Below are 14,102 nucleotides of genomic sequence, written 5' to 3'. Positions count from 1 at the left end.
GACCCTGAACCTCTTCAAAGTGGATCTTATATAGGCCTTCCCTGGCCGTTACAGCAAAGCCCGCGCATTTCATAGCCAATAGATTTGTAACAACATATGCTTTCCTAACCAATCCAATTAAGGGTACATCACTTCTTAGCCTATAGTTTAAAGATCAGCATTTTGCGTCGGTGCTTAGGAACTGACAGGTTTTTAAGGCAGTCCTGGGTCTTGCAACATGGGTCTTATGAGAGACATCCGGTTATCTGGTCTGACCCCCACCCTTCGAGTACCTGTATCTGAATTCCTTGGTCAGGGACAGAAAAACCAGTTATTTTGCAGTGCAGGCTCCTATAAAGCAGATCTGAAAAAGCTTATCTAGACCTGTTCCTTGAAAAACAAGTTATTTTGCAATGCAGGTTCCTATTAAGCTAAGCTAAATTAATTCTGGTGGTGGTCCATTTTGGGCCTGACCCTTACATTCCTCCCTTTCTCCACTTCATATTGAGGAATCTTCCTCAGCAGGCTGTAAAATCTGATACTGTTGTTTTAGTACCAGTAGCTGGACAGTGTTATTTTGGTGCCTAACAAAGTTCACAAAGCAGTTGAGGACCCAGGGATCAACAGTCACCACCAGCACGGGGATGACAACCAGTCTGCGTGGAAGCAGGATGGCGGCGGCCTGAGTGGGCCAGCTGGGCGTCTGGGTCACCACAAAGCCATCTCTTCGGAAGTGTTGACGGCGTTGTTGGACAGCAGCTTTGGGCCACTCTGCTGGGGGACTGTGGGTGCACAGCTCCTGCCAGGCCCAGCCGACCATGACCTGCAGACTGGCCCCACTCGGCAGCCCGCTTGCTTGCTGCCTCTGGCTCCTGGAGCTCGGGCTGTTGATGTGCACCTTTGCACAGGCTGCCAACCACTCTTCTGCTCAGGACCGAGCCAGCAGAGATGAGCATGAGACCCTGCCCCCCAACCACCTCTCCGGGGTGAAGCTCGAGCTGGACGGGCACTTCAACCAGGACTACCATCAGGAGGTGTTCTTGGGGATGGACACGGAAGCATTTGAGGGGGACACTGAGCCATGCTGGAGCAGCGGGAGCTGATGGTCATCTTCTCCAAGGTGGACGCTGACGCTGACAGGAGGGTAGCTAGCCAAGGAGACTGGTTAAACCAGGACTTGTGCCAGCTTTCCTGGGCCTCCCTTTCTCTTCGGCGCTGCTCAAAGCCCTCCCCGAGCTTGGCCGTGGAGTCTCAGACCACCCCTGTGTAATCAGTATAGAGAAGCAGCATTTTTCTCCCAACACCACACATAAATCCCCATTCTTCATTGCCTTGGGAGGGGGCCTTCCCTGTCTACCTGCCTACATCCTATTGCCCCCCCTAGAGATTCCACCACCTTGAATCTTTAAGGGAGAATGGCAGAAGGTCCATCTTCTGGAGCTGCTTCATGCTGACAATGGGGTGCTGGCCCTGCCTACACAAGGGGTGAAATCTCATGCTACCTCAGCTTTTTAGTGGCCCTCAGCAATGAATTGGTTGGGTTCCTGAAGTTATCTGAAAGAAAAGATCAGTTTGATTAGACTGAGGGATATCACTTTGAAATGGTTAGACCCTGGAGGAGTAGAAGTTCCTTTCTGACCCAGTAAGGACAGAGTTCTCTACCCACAGGTTTGGCTGATAGAAAAATGACTTCCTGTGTCCAGATTTTTCTACTGGACACAGAAACACCAAGCCATTCTCTGGCTTTCTCAGTGCAGACTGGAAAAGCTTCTGCCCATACACTGAAACTATCAATAAGAACCAACAGATATTTATACCTTGAACATATGAGCATTTGATCATTTGCATAAAGTCAAGCTGCAATCCTCCTCTAAGTTCCTTGATGCTGAACAGGTGTTAGGAGAGGAGAATCAAGATTTCCACTAGGTTCATTAATGGCACAGAAAGCACAGTTCTGAGTTACTTCTACCTTACTTGCTACTGAGTCCCTTTAATAATATTCCACTGCATTGGTCCAGGAGTTAGCAACTTTCCTTGTTGGTAAATCATCCATCATCTTCCTTTTGGAAACCTCCAATGTCCATCGTTCCTCTTCTGCAGAGCATTTTGGCTTAGAGGAAACATTCTCTGGTGTTAATCCCATGATGCAACAAAAATTAAGAGCTGTTAACATCCTTGTTCTCTCCAAATGACTGTTCACAGAAAATGAGATGCAATACAGAAAGTATAGAAAGAAAATTCACAGTATTTTAGAACTAGATATTAATCCATTCTAATTTAACCATTTTAGATGCCCTTTCTTGACACTTTGGCCAATTCACAAACTGGGGGAAAGCAATTCTGCACTTTGAGATGAGCTTCGCCCTAGTAAGGCTCTGGCTTCCAATGCTCTGATCAGACAAGTGACAGCATGTATAACATTGAATTCCTTTATAGAATAGGCTGTTTTCCTACAGAGAGTAAACCAAGTTTTATCTAAATTTCCCCAAAGGGGGTAACTTTTTGATCAAGATTAGGATACATTTATTCAATCACCTCTGTAGAATTAGAATCTGATTCTTACAAAAAGCATGTTACTGAAACATGGTTTTCTCTCCACCTTCATTTTAAAACTTTGCAAGATAGCTTAACAAATCTGGCTTTTTCCTTTGCATAAACACAGTAAGATTAGAGAACTCTCCATTTGGGATACCCCATTATTTACTGAGAAGTCCTGGGGATCGGCTAAAGACAGGAGACACACCAAAAGTGGCATTAATCTTATCTGGCACATCAGAGCTACCCAGGCCTGGCCAGAAGATGTCCCGCGATGAACTGGATGTATGGCCTCGAACCTTCAGGTTGAGCTAGATGTGGCTTTGGTCCTCGTTTTCCACAGAGATGTCCTGGCAGAAAGGAATCCATCCCATCCCCTCTTCAGGGCTGGGAGAAATCCTGATTTCCAGGTTTTTCCTTGCCGCTGAGAGTAGGCCCAGACTGAGTTAGTCATTGCAGAGTCCTAGATTCCTCATTCTCCATAGCAGTGATGATTTCCACTTCTTTCCTCGAGCCGGCCTGCCTCTAGGGTCGCCCTGAGGTTTGTAGGGTACTTGAAACAGTACCCGTTAAATCCCTACTCCTGTCATTTAGACAGATCCCCTGACTGTTTCCCTGAAAGAGGGCTTTGGGGTCCCATGGCTGGTTTTTCCTGTCTGCATGAGGGATAGACCCTATTACAGAGAGGAAAGACTTATCTGTATTTATGCAAACCAACGTAGTGCCATAAAGCATCAAAAACATCTGAAGGTACAAAAGAAGAGAAAAGCAAGCTTTTCACCTTACTCACAGTGAGGTGTAATACACCCATTTGCTGTGGGTCCTAGTCAAAATAAGCTTAAATCTGTAGCGATAAAGGGTACAATTTAGCAGCATTTTTAAACCTTGACTAACCATTTAAACCTTGACTTCCCATTTTCTAAGAGCACTGTACCAGGAGTCTGGACAATCTGTCCAATATCTTTTCAATAAGAGTTTACCAAACAGGCACCAGAACAATTCTGCAGGTGTAATTTAAAGTTTCTTATAACAATACAATTTGATCAGTTCATTTCCTTAAAACACAACCTCAAACCCTCTGCACATTCCTTAACATTCATTCTGTCCTGTAACTTTCCTTCATCTCATTTCAAAACCATTTTCACTTTAACAGGATCCCTTTCTTTTTTCCCACTGACAATATCTCCATCCATTATCTTTCTGACTTATGACATACATCTATAGTAGTACAATGTACAATGTGATCTCCCAAATTTAGACACAAGTTACCAACCATCTCACTTAACATGACAAAGCTGTACTCTGCATTGCTATTTCAGAAGCATTAGATCAGTTCTATAGATATTCAAAAAGCCTTTAAAATGCTCACAATTAAAGCTCTTACAAGGTATGTCCACTGGGCAAAAGATCACTTTACATTAGAAATTAACCAGGAGACATCTTAAAATTCTGATTTATAGGAAAACACAAATACAAAAAGATTAAAACACTCATAGATTATCATGAAACAGAAAGCATTTCACACTTAGGTACAAATTTCTTAGGTCAGGACTAGGTTGATATCTGGAGACAAAGCTTGGCATGAAATAAAATTATCAAAATAATAGCATGCACTTTTAAGCAATAGACAGGCTGATTAACAACATAGTTAGTAAAATTTCCCACATTTTCCATGCAATTCTCCATTCTCAGAAACTAATACAGAAGGCTGACATCTGAAGTGAACCCATTTTATAACTCTTAGTAGTTCTAGAAATTTTAGTTACCAAGAGTCTCAGAGATCATAGAGAGCACTGGTAGGACAAACTTTGCAATCAATTTTATAACTCTAGAAACTCAAGTTTAAACTAAACCATTACTTTTTGACCCTGTTTTCATGTGTCATAGTTATTTTAACTCCTTCTAGGTCAAATATTCTAATCCAATGCAGATACAAATATGTACATTAACATAACAGCATAAGACCTATAAACAATCAATTTTTATAAAACATGATAAAACTTTCTTTGGCTTAATTTCAATAGTTCTTGTACCTTAATTATTTAAAATCATGAACTTCTATACCAGACATTTTTAACAATTCCACAAAAATACAAACATGCTTTCAGACACAGAAAAAGCCCTTTGGATTTTTTTTTTTTACCAAACTTTGATATCAGCATAAGAAAATATTTGAATTGCTGTGTGAGCACAAAAAGGATGGCAACAATCTATCTTTCCCAACCGCCCGCGTTCAGTAGTTTCCCCCACTCCAGGGAGGTAGATGGAGATGAGCAAGAAAAGGAAGGAAATCTTATGGCCAGGCTGCTTGATCTTAGTTGCAGTTTATTCCAATCCTCTCTCCATTCACTCCCGTATCTCTCCTGCCTCTCCTAGCCGCCCATTCTTACAGTCTCATTATATCCCATAAAAGGAACTCAGGTTCTCTTAAGCATGTTTTCCCCTGTTCTCTCAGACCTAGTAGAGAGCCCCAAAATCTCACGGTACTTCTAAAGGGGCAAAAAGGAGAAAGAACATTGAGGCAGCAAAACATACATTGCTTCTTTACATCTGCAGGCCAGTAACAAAGACTAGCCTGGCTAGAGCTGGGAATCTACATCCCAAAGATCAGGCCTGGCTAGAACCTGAGATCTGCTCTGTGAGATAAGGGAAGCTGCCTCTTGCAGTATACTGAAATTATTTACTGAAGGCAGTTTGAAAGGGAAAAATGTTTAACCTCACCCAAACTAGTCAGGACATTCTTCTAGGACAGATTCTTACTTAACAGATCGACTCACAATTTACAATACAAGTTCAGTGTCCTGGAAGGATCTGATCTTACAAAATAACAGATTCTGACTAGGGTGAAAGCTGATTATCTGGTTGGGGAGGAGAGCACAGAGAAGTGGTTACAGAAAAACAAAGGAATGGAAGTGACTCAGGAGCACTGTGATGGGTGTAACATGATAAACCTTAGCTCCTTCTGTCAAGGAGGAATGGACAAGTCCAGTTGTTATCCTATAAATTGCCACGGTTTAGGAAAACAAGGAAACTTAATTTTAATGGCTTCTGTACCTCTGTAGTTTGTAAAAGCGGCCTAATTTTTCATTAAAGTTAGTTGAGGCTTATAAGATAAGGTCTTGCTTTCTCTGAACTCTTATTTCACTTAAGTTTCAGGCTCTAGTTCCATAGTTCTTCTAGATAGTACAAGATTCTTAAGTTCAAAAGGATTTCAACTGTTAATCACATAATCATTAATGTTCTCCTACCAAGAAATTTAGATTGAGAATTCTACTCTCTCTGTTGGCTTAAACTTCTGATAAGGATTCTTCTTTTAACCCTTGTCTGACAGGTTCCAAAAACAACTGCATTTTTTAAGTCACTGGGTTGCATATCACTAACTTCTCAAGAATTTCTACTGCTGATTTCAGCCTGGTCCCAACACTCGAGTGTTCCACATAGAGAGACAAATAGACAGACACAGACAGACAGACAGACAGACAAGACAATGAACTGACTAAAACATCACACATACATGTGCACACATCTGTAGTTGATCGATCAATCTTACCCTTCAAAAAATGGCAGGGAGAAACTGATGGACTGAGAAAGGAAGGGACTGTCCCCAGGGCGAAGAAACCTTATTGCTGATTGGGAACTCTGCTCCCCATTTCCCAGCCTGACTAGCCAGTCTCCCGCTTGTTAAAAATGGGTCAAGAAAGCGCTTTTGTTGATATAAGCCGGCAAAATAAACTATGACAAAGATGTTACCATATTTTGGCCAAGGCTAGTTCTGAGGCAGGGAGCTAGTATCATGATCTTGCATTTTCCTGCCTCCTCTGCTTTGATAATCCTATTTCTTTTGTTACCTACAAAGATCTGACTGTAGAATGATCTGGTAATGCAAACTGCCATTCACTGTATATCCTTCCCAATATTCTAACTTACACTCAGGCCAAGTGGTGTTACAGAGGTCAACAAGAGACTCCTTATCTAAACCATCTACTTGGAAGCTCTTCCGGTGTTTTAACGAGCAACCCAAAGGAGAATATTTAGGTACTGATGTAGAATTTCCCATATCTCCTAAGTGTCAGCAATAACCTATGAAAGGGAGGGAAAAGAAAAATCTAGGGTAGGATAATTCCTTAGCAAGCTCTCCTCCTAATAGTTTCTAGTGTTGTGGTTCTAGAGAGAGCACGGACACGACCACAACTGCATGCCAGCCCATCAGAAAAATCTCTCTTTAAAGGATGTCTCCTTTAGAGATTTCTGAGTCACCCTAGGAATCCCTGGGTCCTGCCTCCCAAGCGTCCACACAACCATAGCTTGCACATGTGGAGCCATACCTAGAGTGCCATGGGTTTCCAAGAAGCCTATTAAGGGGAGAAGAGAAAAAGTTCTGCCTTTCTTAGCTTGCCACATATTCCAATGTTCCCTGCTGAAGCTTTCTTCCACAAACTTCTTGCCTGTCTTTTTACCTCTTTTTTTTTTTCTCTGCTTCACTTTGCCTAGGGCTAAACCTGCTGACTGCCTCCATTAGCATTTGAATTGACCTCTAGCTGATTCTGCTGGTTAGAAAGCTTGGGGAAAGGGATTTCTACCTAGAAATTGATCTGCTTTAGTTTCCCAGGATCTTCTCACTAGTGGGCTCTCCTCCCATTCCTCCCATAGTGGACGGTGATGCGAGACAGACAAAGGAGGGGTGCCTCTTTGCAGAGACCATTCAGATGCTTGCCTGGCCAGAGCAGAACTTAGCCTTAGTGGTTCAGCATTGTGACTTGCGACTGGCAACTATGCCAGTGCCACCATTGACCTTATGTTCTGCATGGAATCTCAGGCAGCCCACTCGAGCTCCGTGACTTTAGAGGGACTTTAAGAGTGCCAGGTCGTGGAGCTACAAAATCATGCCCGACAGGAGGACCTATCAGGGTGCTCAGACACACACACATTCACACAGAGGTTATCACATTCCTCCCCCAGTCCCCCTAGAGATTTCCAAGGGAGCATACCTTCACAGCAGATCTTCCACAGATTGCCTCCTTTATCCGAGCCACAAGGTTTGGAGAGAAGGAACCTCCTGGGGGCCAATCCACACCAAAGGAAGGCCATTCTGATGAACAATAATTGGCAAACTTACCTTTCTTGATCATCAAGCCCAGATTCTGAGCTTTCCTGTGGATCTCAGAGAAGTGATCAAGAATTAAAGCTTTGGGGGTCGATTGATTCTGACCCATATTAAACAATCTCAATAAACAGAACTAAGAGAAGGATAATAAGACAAATACACACACTAAGGACACATGCACAGATCACACTCCTGCACTCGCTCGGACCGGTCCACTCTCTCACACAGGTGCGCACCACACTCACCAGTCACCCTGGGACTCCCGAATATGCCCAAAGGGCGTGCACGTGATTTTCAACTCCAGAGGGTTTAGTTCTTCCAGGTCTTCTCCGGGCGCCGGATTTTCCAGAACAGATGAGGCCTCCAGAACAGATGAGGGCTAGAGGAAACCCTATGTCCCGCCAAGTCCTCCCAGTCAGGTTTGGCCACTTCCCTGCCGCGGTCCAGAACAGATGAGGCCTCCAGAACAGACGAGGACCCAAGGAAACCCTATGTCCCCCAAGTCCTCACAGTCAGGGTTAGCTACTTCCCTGCTGCGGTCCAGAAGGGGACACTGTCCCCCCAAAGAACAGATGGAATATTCCCCAGAATTTTTTTTTTAAGGCCTTTTCAAAACCCGCTCTCTGGGCCCGTTTGCCCTATAAAGCAGATCTGAAAAAGCTTATCTAGACCTGTTCCTTGAAAAACAAGTTATTTTGCAATGCAGGTTCCTATTAAGCTAAGCTAAATTAATTCTGGTGGTGGTCCATTTTGGGCCTGTCCCTTACAACTTCCATTACTTTGTCTGTCTGTAACCACTTCTATGCTTTCTGCCCCAACCAATTTGTAAGGTCTCATCCTTCTTAGACACTGAAGCTGTACTGTAAGTTATTGCCTTCCTCCTCTCCTTATGTCTTTTGAGCAGTTTACCTTAATGCAATGTCCTTTTGTATAGATACAGGAAGACAATTAATTAATATGCTTTGTAAGTTAGGAATTGATTGGTTTTGAAGTTGCCCTCACTTCCTAGCACCCCAAGGGCAGGGTCCCAACGTGGGCCTGATGGAACCAGGGCAAGCTGGTAAGTTATGTGCTAACCTGGCATTGCGATGGGCCAGGCCAAGGTGCCACGATTCTTAACTATAAGTTAAGAGGTTGATCATAGGCAAATGATGTCATGATCCAAAAGTAACGACAACACTAGGGCCCTGCTTCTAGGAATAGGAAAGATATCTTGCCTGAGCACTGCAGTCTGAGATCGAGATAGCCCTAGGAGAGCAATTCTACAAGCTCAAAGTATTTCTTACTGTGTCCATACAAAATGATTAATATTATATATGCTTATATGTTGGTTGGACAAGGAGAGGAGAAAGACCTCCTATAAGCTGTTTTCCTGTGTGTCCTGACTAGCTTGGATGAAACTGCTTTCTCCCCTTCAAACTGCCTTCAGTAAATGATTTCAGTATACTGAGACAGTTTTCCTTTTCTTTCAGAAACCTAGCTGGTCTTAGATCTGCAGATATCAGGTGCTAGCCAGGACTGATCTTTGGGATGTAGATTCCCAGCTCTAGCCAGGCTGGTCTTTGGGATGCAAATTAAGGTGGTTGCAGCTTGTGAAAGTGCTTGTGGAAGGTTTCAGTTTGGCTTTGTATCTTCTTTCCTGAGGCCAGTATTACTACTGGCCTGCTGATATAAGGAAACAATGTGGATGTAAAGAAACAATATATGGTTTGCTGCCTCAATGTTCTTTCTGTAACTCCTTTTGATGACATCACTGTAATGCCCCTTTTAGAGGTTCTATGATCTATATAAGGGGATCATCCTGGATCTCAGTGCCCGCATGTGCTTGAGGATTCCTGAGGACTCTATGACATACATCTCTTCCATGTAATAACCTGGGCTCCACGACCAACCAGCCTGACTCCCGTTTCCTTCCATCTCCTGACCATCGCCATCGACCTCCGTGGAGTGGGGAAATGGCCTGACCGCCAGCCTTTTATTTTTTGTGTGTTTACACAGGTTCTGCTTCCACTTCCTTCATGCATGAGTCTCCTTCAAGCTTGGGCAGAGTGGTCTTAAGCGTACCTATGGCTGGTTGCAGAGGTCTTCAGCTGCCGGGGCTCTACTCAGGGCAGTGAGGGAAATTCACCACTCCCCGTCCAAGGGGCCCAGGTGAGGAAAGCCAGGTGCGGGGTCAGGAGACTGTCGTTTTAGACATATTTGGAATTAATTTTAGATCGAAAAGTACTTATGTGCTTAGTAATAAATTACTATACACTTGTTCAATCACCTCAGAGACCCCACTATGCTTAGAGAACTAGATTTTTAAATACAGGGCTGTTTTGCCTGTGTGTCATGACTGAGAATCACTCTCAGTATATATGAAACTCACTATACACAAAGATGCACACAGGCTACTTTGAGTCATCTGTGTTGTTAATATGTGTTGGCCATTAAACTTCACTGAGACCCCTTTTTCTGTCCTTTACAGGAGCCTCATGAGTCTCACCTTCCATTCAAGTTGTACTTGTAATAAGGTGGAATGAAATCATCAATATTCTCCTCACCTCTTCCTTCAGGAGAAAAATCCTACTTACATTCAAGGTGGTCGAATTGTAGACAACACATCCACCTTTTCCTGGAGATGTACACGGGACTGAGGTGAGAACAGCAAAAGGCTCTAGTTTAATGGTCTTAATGAAGGTTTCAGGGAAGGGCATTAAACAAGACTCATATACCATCTTCCAAAAGAATTATTTTGTAAAACTGATGCCTTGGGTATGGTAAAAGATAATATGGTAAAAACCATACTTTTCTTTCTAGGACATTAAAGTTCTAAATCTATCTATTCAAGCTGCTTTGAAATATATTCCTTGATTTGGAATCACTGTCTGCCATAGGATTGAGTAAGGACAACACTCAAAGTAATAAGAAGAGAAAAATATGGAAAAATTAACTCATACTATGTTTGGTAACATATATACTAAAATTGAAACGATACAGAGATTAGCATGGTCCTTGCACAGATATGACATGCAAACTTGTAAAGTGATCCATGTTTTTGTTGCAAGAATAATTAACAGGGCGACTTTAAGCTAAGACAATCCACACAAGTACAAAAATTCTACATAAAGATAGCACAAATCCCCATCACAACAATCTCCTCAATGTCAATGGACTAAATGTGCCAATTCAGAGGCACAGAATGGGAAGATAATTATAAAACTGAACCCAACATTCTGCTGCCTGAAGAAACACTTATGAACAATCAAAGCAACCATGGGCTCAAAGTCAAAGGCTGGAAAACAATTCTTCAAGAAAGAAACGAACACGTCCACAAAGCTGGAGTGGACATACTAGTATCAGACCATATGAACTTCAGGCTATAGGTTATAAGAGACAGTGAAGGTCATTTCTTCATAATCATGGGGTCTGTACATCAGAAAGAACTCACCCTCCTCACTGTAGGTGCTCCTAATGACAGACCAGCAAAATACTTAAAAATAACTTCTAATAGACTTAAAGAAAAACATTGAGAGCAACACAATACTAGTTGGAGATTTCAACACTACTTTGTCACTTCTCAATAGATCAAACAGACTAAAGCTCAGCAAGGAAATATTTTTTTAAGGGAAGTAATGAACAACCGTTGGCTTAGAGAAGAAATCAAAGGGGAAATAAAAAGTTTCCAGAAACAAATGAGAATGAGGACACGAGCTACCAGAACTTGTGGGACACAGCAAAAACAGTGTTAAGAGGAAAGAGTATAGCTCTGCCAGAATGCATCAGGAAGCAAGAAAGGGCCTGCATGAATAAATTAGAGCTCAAGATTTTGGAAAATGACCAACAAAAGTAGTCCAAACTAGGCTGGAGGAAGGAAATAATAAAACTTGTACCAGACGTCAATGAGCTAGAATCCCAAAATACAATCCAAAAGACCAATAAGAGTAAAAGCTAGTTCTTTGAGAAAATTAAATAATATAAATAAACCACGAGAAGCCTCTCAAAGAAACAAAGAGAAAGAATTCTAACAAATCGAATCAGAAATGTAAAGGGGCATATCCTAATAGAAACTACAGAAATCCATAGGATCATCAGAGATTATATTGAGAATCTTTACAGCAGGAAATGAGAGAATCTTGAATAAATTGATAAATTTTTGGATTCCAATTACCTCCCAAGTCTGAACCAAGAAGATTTGGAATACTTGAACCTATCACTTCCAAGGAAATTGAAATGATGGTCAAAAGTATCCCCCCAAACAGAATCCCTGGCCCAGATGGATGGATTCAATAGTGAAATATTTCAAACCTTTAAAGACGAAATGCTGCCAACATTTTTCAAGATTTTCCAGGAAATTGAAGAATCATAAATACTCCCAAATAGTTTCTATGAGGCAAAGATCACCCTAATACTCAAATCAGACAGAGACACCACAAAAAAAGAAAATTACAAACTTATTTCCTTGATGAATACAGATACACAGATTCTCAAGAAAATACCAGCAAAGAGAATCCAGAAACTCAACAAAAGATCACACACTATGACCAAGTAGGTTTATCTTGGGGATGCTAGGATGGCTTAACATTCTCTAGTCAATCAACAGAATACACCATCTCAAAAAAATAAAGATAAAAGTCATATAATCATATCAATAGATGTAGATAAAGCATTTGATGAGATCCAGCACCCATTCATGATGAAAAACTCTCAACAAAATGGGAGTTGAAAGTACTTTCCTCAATATAGTCAAAGCAAATTATCACAAACCCACAGCAAACATTATTCTCAACGGGGAAAAACTGAAGGCTTGGAGCAGAAATCAATGAACTAGAATTCCAAAATACAATCAGGCACAAAACAAGTTACCCACTCTCACCACTCCTATTCAACACAGTACTTGAAGTATTTGCCATATGATTTCGGTAAAAAAAAAGATATCAAGGGCATCCAGATAAAAAAGGAAGAACTCAAGCTTTTACTATTTGGAGGATGACATGATACTATACTTAGAAAATCTCAAAGAATCTACAAAAAAGCTCCTGGGAACAATAGATTTGTTTAGTAAAGTAGCATATTAAAAAATCAATATCTGGTACTCCATGGCTTTCCCATATATTAATAATGAAAGAGAAAAAAGAGATAGAGAAAAAACAATCCCATTCACAATAATACCTCAGAAAATCGAGTATATTAGAATCAACTAAAAATGTTAAAGATCTATACCAAAAAAAAAAACCTACAAAGCTCTACTTTACAAAATAAGAGAGTATATGAGGAAATGGAATCACATCCTATGCTCATGGATTGAGAGGTTTAACACTGTCAAAATGGCAATACACCCCAAAGCTCTATAAAGATTTAATGCACATTCTATAAGGATACCCATAACATTTTTCAAATAAATAGATTAAACACTCTTGAAAGTCATACACAACAATAAACTCCCATGAAGTGCTAAAGCAATCTTTGGTAAAAAGAAGAAGGGAATACCTTCCCCAAATTCAAACCCAACTACATAGTTGTAGTAATCAAAATACCATGATATTCAGATAAAGACAGGCCTCAGATCAATGGAATATAGTTAAATATCCTGACGCTGGCCCTCAGATTATTATTACCTAATCTTTCATAAAGGCTCAAATACATCACAGGTAGCTTGCCAGGCTCTGCCGTGAGGGCTAGATACTCTCTAAGCTAGCCGGGCTCTCCGAGAGGGGCGGAGAAATCGAACTCGCATCGGACATGTTGGCTGTGTGCAAGGCAAACGACCTACTCGCTGTGCTATAGCTCCAGCCCATTAGATGTATTCGATATACCAAACACAGTAACAACAAGTCTCATGATAGAGAGGTTACTGGGCCCGCTCAAGCAAATTGCAGCCAACATGGCAGACCCGAGTTCGATTCCTCTGCCCCTCTCGGAGAGCCTGGCAAGCTACCGAGAGTATCTCGCCCGCATGGCAGAGTCTGGCAAGCTCCCCATGATGTATTCCATATGCCAAATACAGTAACAACAAAGTCTCCAATGGAGACGTTACTGGGCCCACTCGAGCAAATCGCGAACAATGGGAGGGCCTTTACCTTTACCTTACCTTCATAAAGGCTCAAGAAATATGAAGTTGAGCTAGGAAGTCTCTTCAGCAACTGGTGCTGGGAAAACTGGACAGCAACATGCAAAAAAAATGAACTCAGACCTCTTTATAGTGCCAGGCACAAAGTCAGATCAAATGTATTAAAAACCTCAATATCATACCTGAATTCTTAAGATATATGGAGAAAAATGTGGGAAGATCCCTGCATGACATTAAAGCTAAGGGAAACTTCTAGAATGAAACACCACTGACCAAGGAAGAGGAAGTGAAGATAAACAAATGAGACTACATTAAACTAAGAAGTTTCTGCAACTCAGAAAAAATGGTGACCATGATAAAAAGAGAGCCCACATAATGGGGAAAAATTATTTATGCAATACCCATACAATTAACCTCAAAATTCCGACTGCT

At 41.7% G+C, this 14,102-nt stretch overlaps 1 pseudogene; it reads left to right on the top strand.

Moving 5' to 3' along the window:
- The first annotated feature begins 10,561 nt into the window (after positions 1–10,561).
- LOC130025931 (uncharacterized) lies at positions 10,562–10,660 on the top strand (annotated as a pseudogene).
- Positions 10,661–14,102: the final 3,442 nt, after the last annotated feature.

The sequence above is a fragment of the Sorex fumeus genome, unplaced genomic scaffold (genome assembly GCF_029834395.1).
Source record: "Sorex fumeus unplaced genomic scaffold, SorFum_2.1 ptg000032l, whole genome shotgun sequence".
Classification (NCBI taxonomy): Eukaryota; Metazoa; Chordata; class Mammalia; order Eulipotyphla; family Soricidae; genus Sorex; species Sorex fumeus.
Note: the sequence above shows the minus strand (reverse complement) of the source record. Positions and strands in the feature narration are given on the sequence as shown.